The 14,369-nt window shown below is 40.3% G+C and overlaps 1 protein-coding gene across 1 annotated transcript in view; it reads right to left on the bottom strand.

The window, feature by feature from the left end:
- Nucleotides 1-12,068, bottom strand: part of MYO6 (myosin VI) — a 171,093-nt gene extending 159,025 nt beyond the window's left edge. Inside the window, exon 1 of the mRNA XM_064288189.1 lies at nt 11,893-12,068. The gene's annotated coding sequence lies outside the window, so the exon portion shown is untranslated. The remainder of the gene's footprint in view (nt 1-11,892) is intronic.
- Between the last annotated feature and the right edge of the window lie 2,301 nt (nt 12,069-14,369).

The raw sequence follows: 14,369 nt of genomic DNA, 5'->3' as shown, positions 1-14,369 counted from the left end.
CTGAAACCACTCCCGAAGCCCACTTTTCAGACAAAGATTAGATGGGCCTATAAAACAAACAATAACACATGTGAGGAATGTGCTTCTTAGTTCAATCAAATATATGAGACCAAATGGGCAATTCCTACCCAAAAGCAAGAGGAGAAGGCAGGAAGGGAGAGGAACTGGATGAATGGACACAGGGAACCTGGAGTTGAAAGGGGGAGCGTGCTGACACATTCTGGGGCTTGCAACAAATGTCACAAAACAATATATGTATAAATTTTTGAAGGAGACATTAACCTGCACTGCAAGCTGTCACCTAAAGCACAATAAAGTTAAAAAAAATAAGCATCCAGAGAGTACACATAGACAACGAGGGTTCACTCCTTAAAGTGTATACATGAATGAGAAGGTAAGGAGGGGCAGGAAAGCTAGATTAATGGAAACAGAACAAACAAAATGGAAATAATAAGAATGCTGACACATTATAAACAATGTAACCAATTTATGGAACAATTTGTTTAAAAATTGTTAAATGGAAACCTAATTTGCTGTGTAAACTTTCACCTAAAATATAGTATTTTTTTCTTTAATTGTTAAAAAAAAAAAAAAAAGAATTGTTAGAGTTGACAGAGCCGCAGTAATCTCGGGCCATTTTACATCACTCGGTCAATTCATCATTACTATATACTGCCACTCCCCAGCCCATCTGGAATAAACCCCCAACTGTCCAATCGTGCTGACCTATTCACCTGTCTGCGTGTTCTGAAAATTCTAATCTATGTCAACGTTGTCTGTCCAAGAGCAAGATCCTAGAAAATAGGACCAAAGTTCATGGGATTCTGGGCCAGTTCCAGAGCCCAGGAGCACACCTTTAATAAACAAAGTCCATCTTCTGACACACTAACAGCCCCATTAGCGGACGTCAGGCTATCTCCATTTTCGCTAATCACTCATTAAAATGACCAAATTTAACAGCTGGTTTATAAATTCTTAACTTATGCTGCTGCCCCTCCAAAACAAACTTATCAGTAGAATTTATCTCTATAAAATATACATTTCTGATTAAAATAAATATGTTTTTCTGAATTCTAAAACATCTATAGTGATATCTGGTCATATAGTCAAGCTCATTCAATTTCCACACACCACTACCCCCAATATCTGGTAGAAAATCTTTCTCAAACTAATACATACCTTCCCAAATGACGATCTGATTACATGACAAGTTTTAAACTTTATACTCATCTGTTCTCTCCATCATCTCAGTGACCAACACAAGGAATGATTTAATTTAAAACCTCAAGAACAATAGATAAATAAATCATCTTGCTTTCCTAATCTGCAAGAGCAACAACGATGAACAGGAAAAGCAGAGAAGCCAATACATTCTTCTGCAGACACATATGCATGCATACACTTTGTTCTTTCCCAAATACTAAGACCAAAAGAATAACAGGAGCAAATCATGCCCACAAACCACAACACAGCTGGTTCATCTAATTTTAGAAAAAAAATAACAAGGAACAGGGGAAAAGTTCTCTCTGGAATAACTCAATCCTCAAATCAGGGAAATCTGAAAAGCATTACATGGAAAAACCAACAGTCTCAATTCTCTCCTGTGGGATACGTACCCTATCAGTGTCGAATAAAAATAAAAAAGATGTTTTTTAGAAGATTCCCTAAAAGTCTGAAATCTCCCCTTAAAAAAAAAATGTTCACTTACAGAGAAAATATCTAAATGTATGATTCCAAGCACAGGTGCTACAGAAAGAGCGTACTTGTCTCCCCTACACACCCCCCTCCAAAAAAAGGACTTAATTATAATATTGTACACATCCAGAGGTATCCTTTACATGTTAAAGTCTCAGAGCCCGATGTTTGTTGTTTGATTAACATGTTCCATCCTAGGCAATACAGCTCTTTCTTTTCTGAAAATTGGGAACAAGACCCAGCATAGCTGCTATTTAATATGAATAATATTTTGTATTTCTCTTTCCCTGGGGCCCTCAAGAGATGAAACAGAAATGATAAAATGTAGTTGAATTGTCTTTGGGGGAGTACTGCTCTTATGTTAGGGTCCTTCAGACCATCTCTTTAAGGAGAGGAACTATTTTCTTTAATAACCTTTAGGAATCAATTCAAAATAAAGACCATGGATTGATAGCTTTAGCTAGAATTAAGATTAACTTGGTAAAATTGCCATTAGCAAAGCAGTTGGTGATAACTATGAATTGCAACAGATTTTCACAGAAATTTAATGGGAAGCCAAATTTTTGGGCTTAGGGCCGTGGGGACCATGGTCTCGGAGAACATCTAGCTCAATTGGCATAACACAGTTTATAAAGAAAATGTTCTACATTCTATTTTGGTGAGTAGCACCTGGGGTCTTAAAAGCTTCTGAGCAGCCATCTAAGATACTCCAACGGTCTCACCCCATCTGGAACAAGGGAGAACAAAGAAAACCAAAGACACAAGGGAAAGATTAGTCCAAACAACTGATGGACCACAAATACCACAGCCTCCACCAGACTGAGCCCAGCACAACTAGATGGTTTCCAGCTACCACCACCGACTGCTCTGACAGGGATCACAATAAAAAATAGAGGGTCTCAAACAGAGATGGAGAAAAATGTAGAACAAAATTCTAACTCACCAAAGAAAAAAAAAAAAAAACCAGACTTACTGGTCTGTTAGAGATTGGAAAAACCCTGAGAATATGGCCCCAGGATAGGCTTATAGCTCAGCACTAAAGTCATTCCTGAGGTTCACCCTTCAGCCAAAGATTAGACAGGCCCATAAACTAAAGGGCACACCAGCCCAGGGGCAAGGACAAGAAGCCAGGAGGGGACAGGAAAGCTGGTATTGGGGAATTCAAGGTCCAGAAGGCAAGAGTGTGGACCTGTTCTGGGGTTGGCAACCAATGTCACGAAACAATATGTGTATTAATTGTTTAATGAGAAACTAATTTGCTCTGTGTCTTAGTCATCTAGTGCTTTTGTAAAAGAAATATCACAAATGGATGGCTTTAACAAAGAGAAATTTATTCTCTCACAGTCTGGTAGGCTAGAAGTCCGAATTCAGGGCATCAGCTCCAGGGGAAAGCTTTCTCTCTCTGTCGGCTCTGGAGAAAGGTCCTTCTCAGCAATTTTCCCTCTAGTGGAGGAGCTTCTCAGATGCAGGGACCCCGGGTCCAAAGGACAAGCTCTCCTACCGGTGGTATCCGGCTCTGCTCTTTGTGGTATGAGGTCTCCCTGTCTCTCTGCTTCCTTCTCTCTTTTATATCTCAAAAGAGATTGGCTTAAAGCACAATCTAATCTTGTAGATCTCGTCAACATAACTGCTGCTAATCCATCTTATTATTAACATCATAGTGATAGGATTTACAACACACAGGAAAATCACGTCAGATGACAAAATGATAGAAATCACACAGTACTGGGAATCATGGCCTAGCCAAGCTGATACACATACTTTGGGGGAATACACTTCAATACATGACACTCCGTAAGCGTTCATCTATAATAATTTAAAATAAAAAAAAATTTTTTTTAATAAATAAACAGGTTTGGGGAGGAAGAACAATTATAGTAAAATCTGTGAAAGCCGAACCTGTGTGAGGTGAAAATCTTTGTGGGGAAAAACATTTCTCACTAAAACGAGCAACTGAGAAGTGGTAAGGCTGCACCTTGTCAAAGGAAGAAAACTTCCGAGATCCAGAAAAACAAGGCAAGTTCCGGCTCTCACAGGTTTCAGTGTATTTCCTGATACGGTAGTCCTTCTTCTATTAACTGTTACCGCATAAGGCTGTGTGTTCTGTTCTTTTTGCTATCCAGAAAGTCCAGATGAATAGAAAGTATACATTCCAGAGGGTAAAGAACTGGTTAACTTGGCAAATTTTTTTAATTTAGTCATTAAAAGATTTTTCTTTTCAGGTGAAAAGACATTTACTCCATTAGACCAAAACTACTTAAAGAAGAAAATTCCAGAAAATCTCATCAAGGTATAACAATACACTGATATAAGTGTTTTGTTTTGTTTTGTTTTTTAACAGTCCTGGATTACGTTTCTTATTGGATTATAAAGAACATTAAAAGTCCCTAAAATAATTTTTCAGTTAAATAAGAAAATGGATAACTAAGTCCTAAAAGCATATATAAGACAAGTAGTCCCAGGTATTCTGTGTATCACAATGCTAAAATGCACCAAGGCAACGCCGCAAATTCCCAACTGTTCTAATTAATGTCCTAGTTATTCTCCATTTGCTCCACTCCACCCCCAGCCCTTCTCTGCACAGCTCCTGCCCTGGGAGGATGAGCCTGCAGAGATCATTACCTGGGCTCCCCATCCAGCCGTTTTCAGTTAGGTTCTAGCAATGAAGTCACTGATCAGAGACCCGAAGGCAAGGGGAGGGGAGGCCAGGGAACTTCCCCCTCTCTCCTGGCATGCCTCAAGGCCACAGCTCCCACAGGCCCTCCTCCACAACGTCAGCTCTCTGGGCTTTGGTAATCACTAGAAAATTAACGGCTTCTCACTGTTGCTAGTCTCTGGGTGCTTTGCTACCCCTTGTTTGTTCCCTAACCTCTGCAAATAGTCCCTTCTTTTGAGCCATCAAGGATTAAATCTCTTTCCTACCAGGACCCTGCCTGATACCACTAACAGTACCAACCCTGGTTATTCAAAAACAAAACACCACCTAAAGATATCCAATTAAGAAGCTTAAAAAGGTCTTAAAATCTGTGTAAGCGTGCATTTGTATATATTATTGTTATGACCATAATTGTTAAAAATTAAATATAGCTAGCTCACTTCCAAATGAAGCGGTTAACAAGCTGAAACAGTCATTACGATTTATGTTAGGTCTGAAATATAACACTGCATTGTCCTTTAAATACAAATGCTACAAATTCCAAAGAGGCTTTAAAAGAAAAATCGGTGAAGAGATTTTGATAACTGATATTTTACTCCCTTTTTACCATATAGTGCCTAGTCAAGCCAAATAATTTTTGTTGTTATTGTTGAAGCCCTCCCTAAGCACAAGAGGAAGAAAAGGTTTGAACTAGTGGTTCTCAAATTTTGTTGTGCATGTAAAACAAGAAAGAAGCTTGTTAAAATATTAATACCCTGGTCTTACCCACTCCACCCTGACATGTGCGTTTTTACTGGTTTTCCAGGTGATTCTGATGCACCTGTAAGTTTAAGAACTACTTAAAACTGGCCAACCTCAAGATTCTACCCAAATCTCTAACATGGCCAAAAAAATCCAACACAATAATAATGTACACTATGTGCAGACAGTGTGTTATATGCTCTACATGTAAAAAAAAAAAAAAAAATTTCTACATGTACTACCATTTAATTCAGTCCTCACAAGAACCACAACAGGTAGGTAATACTATTGCCTCCATTCTATAGATGAGAAAACTGAAGCCCAGAGAGACTAATTCAACCCAAATAATAAGTGATAAAGCCAGGATCACAAATCTGACTATCCTCTTACTCATGAGCAGGATGGCAAGCACTTGTGCATAAATGCAACTCAGAAGCCTCAGGATTATCACAGCAAGGACCAAGCCTATGGGTCAAGCAGTCAGGAAGCAAGATCCTCTCCCCTCAGTAAACTCCCACCACTCACGGCACCCAACATGCTTTCTTTATCCACCACTCCCTCACCAAGGTCCTCCACCTACATGGTCTGTCATCACATATGCGTAGAATATCACAAGTTTGTATGTAGGTATTCACTCTTTCCATGCGAGTGCCTCCTATGTGGCTACAAGGACTGTAGAGTAGGCACTACAAAGGCTTTGCCATCAGACAGAACTGGATCCAAATTCCAGGGTCACCAAGTTAGCTCTGATCTTAGGCAAATCTGACATCTCTGTGCCTCAGTTTCCTAATCCGTAAAATCAGGGCCATAATACCAACCTCACTGAGGATGAACTAAAGTACTTACTTGTCATAGTACCTGACACATAGTGAGAGCTCAAACAACCATACCTGCTATTAAAATTATACCCTTTTGTAACACCAGCATGTTGGTCTTAGGTTCCATTACTTTCTCTTCCCCCTCCCCGCCCCGAGACTACGGTAAGATAGAACATACTTTCATTTATGAGAAGGAGACTAGTAATAGTGCTGTAACCCAACAGCCTAAGAGCCTCCAGCAGACTGACCACCGGGAGTAGCACATTTTAGAGCAAATGAGTCTTTCAACAATAACAACCCACTGTCCTCGAGCTGATTCAGACTCACAGTGACCCTATAAACTAGAGCAGAAATGCCCCATAGGGTTTCCAAGGCTATAAATCTTTACAGGAACAGACTGCCACATCTTTCTCCCATTGGGCAGCTGGTGGGTTCGAAATTGTCACTCTTCGGTAGCCCAGGGTTCTAACCACTGTCCCACCAGGTAGCCCTCAAATCGCACCACTTTGACAACTGTCTATTTCCCAACTTCAGGGTCAGCCCTGTTGATTACACACTAGTATGAAGAGTCTATAATTAACTTACATAATTCAAAACAACAAAATGTCACACTCAGCGCAGGGACTTGGTCTGTCTTATTCATGACTGCCCTTGGTGCTTAGAAAAGTACCTGACCCATGGTAGACACTCAAGTATTTGTTAAATGAATGAAGGCATAAAGGAGCCAACGCTGACACACCTTAGGTTTTTAGGAACTCTTTATAAAGATAGGCATAACATCAAGATCAATGCCAATGTGCCAAGTAATAAAAGGTATTTTAAAATTCTTCCCAAGCATTATTCTCCTCTCATTTAACTGATTGTGGACTTTTCTTTAAGAACTATCCAACTAGGAAGGTTAATTACCAACTTCATCTCCACTAATCTAAAGAAAACATTGCATAATGATGTATCATGCTCATCTTCTAGCTTCCATTTTAAAAAAACTTTATTTAACAATCATAACTTTAGTGACGCTGATTTTTTGGAATTTCTGTAACCATCTGAATTAAAAATCATCAGATGAAACAAGTCACTGCTAGGGGTCAATAATGGTTCAGTGGCAGAATTCTAGCCTTTTAAAAAGGAGACCCAGGTTTGATTACCAACCAATGCACCTCACACGCAGCTACCACCCCTCTATCAGTAGGGGCTTGTGTGTTCCCATGATGTTGTTTCAGCAGAGTGTCCAACCTAATACGGAGCAGGAAGAAAGGCCTGGTGATCTACTTCCAAAAAACCAGCCAATAAAAACCCTATGGATCAAGTCAGTCTGATCTGCACCAATCATGGAGATGGCACAGGCCTGGGCGGCGTTTTGATCAGTTGGTGCGCTAAGCCACCATGAGCTGGAGATCACCATGCCGGCAGCTAACAACAAGAGGCTACCCGAAAATTCTAGAACACAGAAAAGTACTCAGTGAGGTGGGGAGATGGGGATCACTACTTTGGGGATATACAAATAGAGGGTCCATTCTGAGCTATGCTGACTTTCAACAAGTTACTTAATTTTTCTGAGTATTTATTCATCTACAGAATAGTAATAAAGTTACCCCACCCACCTCATCAAGTTGTTTTAAGGACCAAAAGTGTGTAAAATGATTTCCAAAACAATTAAGTCCCATACAAACAGGATATTAACTTCTGACATAAACATCTTCAGATTTTAAATGGATGGTTTGTATTTATGTATTTAATGTCTCTGCCACTCCTCCTATTTCCTAGATCTAAAGATCAGCCAGAACAGGGAGGAACCAGTGCACACCTACAGTTACATCTCTAACACAGAAGGCCCTCAGTAAATATTTGTTGAAAAAGAGGCTCATCTACATATAATACCAAAAACCAGTTGCCACCGAGTCGATTCCAACTCATAGTGACAGAGTAGAGCTGTCCCATAGGGCTTCCAAGGGGGGCCTGGTGGATTTGAACTGCCGACCTGCTGGTTTGCAGCTGTAGCTCTTAACCACTACGCCACCAGGGTTTCCCTACATATAATAGAAACCAAATAATTCTACCACACACAATTCCCTGCCTTATAAAAGCTGGTCAGGAGGTTACTTTCAAATAAAATAACAAGGGACGTAACACAGACAAAAGATGCCCGTGCTTCTACCACGAGCCACCACCTTCCTTTGTGCGCGTTACTCAGCACGGATGCTATACCTCTTGAATATACACCGGAGGAATGTGTTTCAGTGTTTTGGTTTCACTTGAGACAAGCTTTCTGCAGAGAAAATTATTTCCTCTCTTTTTAATACTAGCAAGATTTCTAAAGATTACAGGTTTGTTCTTCTGGTTTTACTTCCTACACTTCAGTATGCATGGGGGACTTTTGGTTGACTTATGGTCATTTCTCAAACCACTCTGTCATTCCTTTACTCCCCAATACGAAAAAAAAGATTTTTTGAAAACCCATAAACAGAAAGATACATTCTAATACTTGTATCTTAAGACGGTTAACAGTTCACTAAAATTTGTCAGAAGCATAACTGTTTTAAATGCACGAGGTCCTGGTTCCTCTGAACATTATACAAAAATAAAAAAACAAGTTGTCATCGAGTCATTTCCAACTCAGGGTGACCCCACACGTGTCAGAGTAGAACTGTGCTCAATGGTGTTTTCAATGGATGATTTTTTAGAAGTAGACTGTCAGGCCTTTCTTCTGAGGCACCTCCGAGTAGACAAGACTCAAACTACCAACCTTTCAGTTAGCAGCCAAGCGCACTAACCACTGGCACCACCCAGGGTCGCCAGACATTATCTAATGCCTCAAAAATAGAATTCAGAAAATTACTTCACCCTAATTAGGTCTTGATTACCTATACCAAAAAAACAAAAGCAGATATGTCATGGATCATCTATTAATAATTTATGTTAAGCCTCTGGATGATGGTTTTATATTTACAATTGAATACAGGTGCTCTGAGGTACAAAATTCCTAAAGCTTCAAACCAAATAATGAAATTACCCTGTAAAAATCTAGCCACCCAACTTACCCTTTCTACCCTTTTCTGTTCATTTTCCCAATCCATTCTATTATTAAAATATGATTTCTAGTTTGTTACGAGAGATCAAATTTATGTGTTCATTTTTGTCGTTTATGTTTATTACAGTTCAAGGGACATTCCTAAAATAAAAAGAGCCATAAAAGAGGATCTGTCCTAAAAGCACAGGTGACACTTTAATCATAATCTAAAAACAAGCTTTTTCCCTGGGATTACCTAATTAATTATATAATATTTAAAAGACAGCTACTGCATTTAGGGACAAAAATCTATCTCATTTGAGGAAAATTTTTTAAAAGTTTTATCCTAACCATGAACATCATACTACTCATTTTAGCTAAGATGAAAACCAGTATTAGGTTACAGTCTAATTCTAGTTCCCATAAAGACCATTAAAATAAAAGCGCCACAATATGTATCACATTCTGGGACTATATCAAAAATAAGGCAACATGATATCACTGTTCAAGGATGTCAATTTGAGAATGAAAAAACAGACCTGGAATTCTATATTAGTTCCAGAACTACACTCATGACCTATCACATCTGCTCTGGGTGCCTTCTTCAAACCTCTAGTTACATTCTTCAATACAATACCAGTTGTGCAGGTGTATCTAACCATCTACCAAGTGAGCTGAAATCAGGGCAAACTGGCCTGGTAGAGGGAACAAAAGTTTCCGGGTCAGAAGACTCAGGTAGGAATCCAGACTTTGCCCCTCAAGGTATATACAACCTTGAGCAAGTATTTAACTCTCTGGCCCCAAGTTTCCTACTACCTGAAAGAAGCGCAAGCCCACTAACCTTGAAAATTATTTTGAAGGTCAAGCGCTCCTGTTAGTGTTTTAATTGCAGCAGATGCCTAATAGGGTAACATTCTTACAATACTAATGGACTGGTTCACAAATTATTATGAAGTGTCTCATGATGGGCATCCGAATTAGACTGAGATTTATCAAAGTCGTAATTCTTTTTGCAATCTTTTAAAATAAGGTTTTTTTAATATATAGAAATTAAAATTTTACAGAGTTTAGAAATACCTTTTTAAAACTGACATTTTACACAACAAAGATGGAGCCTCAATTATCAACAGTCACTTAAACTTTTTTTTTTTTTAATGTTTGGGGTACTAATATTTATTCAAATATCCCATGGCCAAAACCTTTAAAACTTTCTAAAGAAAGCTGTATTTTAGAGCCCAGATACAGCCCAGTTGTCTAAACAATGGGCTACATGATACACCACAGACTCCAGACAAAGTCACAACAGGATGAGAAAAGCGCCTCCAGCCTCTCTCAGATTTCCTGCCCACTGTTATTTTAAAACTTGATCACACAAACATAAACAGGGAAAAAACCCATTTCAGATAAGCCTCTTGGGTTATGATGTAACTACTGTGGAAAGATCGTATATGAACTCTTTTTAATACCTTGCATTAATTTACTTTAAATATTGCCAATAGCTCAGTACATTTTTCTTACTCATGTTTCCAGGACTAACGAAGAATATACAGTACATGTACATTCTACACACTTTTACATTACATATCATGTTCATAGTTTTTAATCATGAACTGTTTTTTTAAGTCTTTTGTCACTTCTGCCACTGCCTTTTAAAATCAGTGTTTGAAAATAAAAATATAACTAAAAAAGTGGGGAAAACAAATAGCATGTCAAACAGATCATACAAATGTAACAACGAATTTGCATAATACTAAAATGACTTCTGTTTACCACTCTGCATGTGATTCCTGTGCAACCGAACATACTCAAAATAAGCTGGATATTTAAAAGTCAATGAGCTACTTTGAAGGGCTGTATTGTTTCAAGCTCTGATTATAGCTCACTTCGTATCATTTGTGGTACTTTTAAAACTAATGATTAAAAAACAGCAAGGTAATTTCACTAAACAATTTCCAGTTGGAAAATCATAACCCCAGACGTCTATTAGTTCAGTTAATTTGTACAGAAATGCTATTTTGCTGCCAACCTTTGTACCCTGACAACTACCAACCCAAGTTCAAGATCCACATTTTATGGTGTAAGGATGGTTTCTGCTAAACCTTAAGAATGTTAATTTTTAAAACTCTCAAGCACTGACTATATTTAGCGATACTGCAGCTACACCACCAGAGCACAACAGAGACCAAACTTGTACTCAGAATGTGTAATAATCTATTAAGTTCATGCTGTGGTCCTAGCTCCCAACTAAGATCTGCAGATTCGATTTTAAGCATTCCTCCACCACATATTTTATGCCAGATAAAACGTAGGGTGTTTCCCGAAACTGTATAAACGTATTTCTGACACGGATGTTCTAGTAATAACACTAACAAGTTATTCTCTACTTAAAATTAAAATTCCAGACTTAGAACATTTTAATCATTTTAAGGAGTTTTGGAAATTAATAAATACACACATGAATTAACATACTTAAGGTACTGGACAATGTGCGATTGAAAATACTGCTTTCGAGAGTCCCAAACGATTCTCCAAATGATTAAACTAGTAATGACAACAGTTGATCCTCGCATCCCAGAACAAAATGCACGCTTCTGCAGTGAATTTTAAGCTTGTTTACAAAAGAGAAAATAAAACTATTATGGAGCGTCCAAGTCAGAACTGGACACCTGAGTGTTCTATCTCTACCTGGGAACAGGGAAGAAACACAAAAGTACCTCGGTGATGATAAACCTATAAAAGGAGAGTCTCATTGTCTATCTGTGGAAAAGAGAACCACCTACGACACTAACGCGAGCCGTCGCCGCTTGGGCACGCTCGCCGCCGGGTCCCACCATCACCTGTGTCGTCCACCCGCGCGTCCTTGGGAAACAAGCCGTCCGCCCCGGGACGGCTGGAGAAGGCCCCGAAGCAGGGCCAGAACAGGAAAAACGAGGCCCAAGCGGTGCAGCCCGCAGCGGGGACTCGGGGACACTCACCTGTGCGGGCGCAGAGGCAAGCGCGCGGCGACGGGGTTACCTGTCGCCGGTGAGGCTGGAGGACGCGGGTGCGAGTGATGAGGACGAGGGAGGAGGACGAAGACGCGTACTAGCACAGGGACCAGGTGGCGGCGGCCAGGGCCGGGATCCTGCTCGCTTCCTGCTCGGACAGGTCCCGGGTCCGTCTCCGCCCGCCGGCCGGCGCCCCGCGGAGTTACCGGCCCCGCCGCCGCGCACGTCACGGCTACGGAGCGCCCGAGGGGGCGGGGGCGCGGCGGGCCGGGGCGGGCAAACGGGGCCGCGCTCCGGGAGGGGCGCTCGGCGCTGGGGGTCGCCCCGCCCCTCGGTCCGCCTCTCCTGGCGGCGACGCGGAGCTTCGAGGGTCACGGTGGGGTCGCCGCGGGGCTGCACTGCCCCTGGCCGAGCTGAAAGTCCCTGTTCCTCCCCTGGGAAACGGCTTCCTTCGCAATGGTTCTAGTTTCCAGCCCCAGGAAAGCAAGTTCTTTCCAGGCTCGATGGCGTGACTATATAGTCTGGCAACAGCAAGAATTAGCGCAAAGCGGGAAAAAGTTGTGCGGAAAAGAAGGGAGGACCCCAGGGCTGTGGATGCGCCCGGCTTCGCTGACCTGGGTTGCCCTAAGAAGGCAGTAGCCTTCAGTAGCAACAAACTTGCTATTCTGCTTTGGGGGAAGGGAGCCTGAGATGGAAATTTTTGACTTCCCCTAACATTCCCCTCCTGCTGTTATTTATTAGAGCCCCTATCATCTTTTACTGTTTTTATAAGGGACATATCTGTGGATTATATTTTAAAATTAAATATGAAGTAGCTATGCAAATTTGAATTCTGTAATGAAAACGTAAACCGTCTTTACGACGAGTGGAAGCTGCTTTTACGAGAATAAAATGGTAATTGACTATGATGCTGAATGTCTCAAATGAAAAAAAAAGTACAGATTTTCCCCCCATCATTTCCAATTACCAACTTTGAAATTGAAGAAAATCTAGAAGATTCAGAAGAGGAGAGAAGTTTCAGATATTCGGATGTTCTACAGTTTTCTCAATGGAGAAACTACAATTAAAACAATAAAATTTTAAGAATTAAATAGGGAAGTAGGAAAGAGGAAGTGAAACCAAGAAAGGAAATAATTTGCAGCAATCTTAGAAATTTAATTCCAGATTGCCAGAAAGTAAATCTTGATATAAAAACTCAAGACTTATAAATGAATTGAAAAAATAATGAGGAGTAGGTGAGGAGGAAGAAGGTAGCATGCTGTGCTTCTTTCACTTCTTTGACCTCATTTTGGACTTAAGATTAAAAAACCTTGGGAAACCAATAGAAGCGGACACATTACAGTTTTTCATGAGTAACAACTTCTGTGACTTGCTCTCTCTTGTCCTCCACTTCTAAACCATTATGGAGTCCCTTTGCTTCTAGCTCTACCTATATCTCAAAAAAAAAAAAAAAAAAAACTGCTGTGGTCAGCCAATTCTGACTCATAACTGCCCCACAGGATTTCCAAGGAGTGGCTAAGTGGATTTGAACTGTCGACCTTTTGGTTAAGAGTTAAGAGCACCCGAGCTGTTAACCACTTCACCATCAGGGCTCCTCTATATCTTCAACACAACATCCAATTCCTCTTTATAGCCACCATCATTATCTTGTTTCAGGCCAGGATCGTCTCAGGTCTTGTGTACTGCGTTAGCCACCTAACCAGCTTCCCAGACTATAGCCTCATTCCCTTCTAATTCAGTCTCCACAATGCCACCAGATTTATCTTTTATAAAATACAAATCTTATTATGTGCTTCTCTATTTAAGCTCCTATGATGGTGCTTTGGAGACCTGGTGGCACAATGGTTAAGAGCTCAGCTGCTGACCAAAAAGCAAGCAGTTCAAATTTACCAGCTGCTCCTTGGAATCTCTATGGGGTAGTCCTACTTTGTCCTACAATGGTGCTTCACAACCCATAGTATAAAGTCCATACCCCTTAAAGTTACATAAGATCCTTCTTGATTTAGTTCACCAGTCACAAACTATTTTATTTGGCTAACACAGTAGGGATTTCTTTCTTTCTTTTTATTTTAATTGAATTTGAATGCCTTTTCGTTGGTCATGCAGCCCCCTGGTTCATCGCACGCCTGGTGAAGCTGTTCTACAGCAGCCTTCATACAATGTTTCCTGCCTGTCTTTGGAATCGTTTGCATTTTGCGCCACTGTCATATCTTTACTTAACTGTGTAATCTCATTTCTGCCCACACTGCCTTCCTCTATTTCTTGTACTTTACACTCCAGCCATTGTAAAGTGCTTGTCTGTCCAAAAACAGACAGCAATGCTATTTATCACATTGTAGCAGTGCTAGGCTAAATGGAATTAATCCTTCAGAGCAGAATTTATTTGTCCCCTCTAAAAAGCTTTCCCTAAATCCCTTTATACCAAAACCTAGGTACAAGTCTCTGTTCCTTCCTATTGCTCTTTT

Source organism: Loxodonta africana, chromosome 1, assembly GCF_030014295.1.
Source record: "Loxodonta africana isolate mLoxAfr1 chromosome 1, mLoxAfr1.hap2, whole genome shotgun sequence".
Taxonomy (NCBI): Eukaryota; Metazoa; Chordata; class Mammalia; order Proboscidea; family Elephantidae; genus Loxodonta; species Loxodonta africana.
Note: the sequence above shows the minus strand (reverse complement) of the source record. Positions and strands in the feature narration are given on the sequence as shown.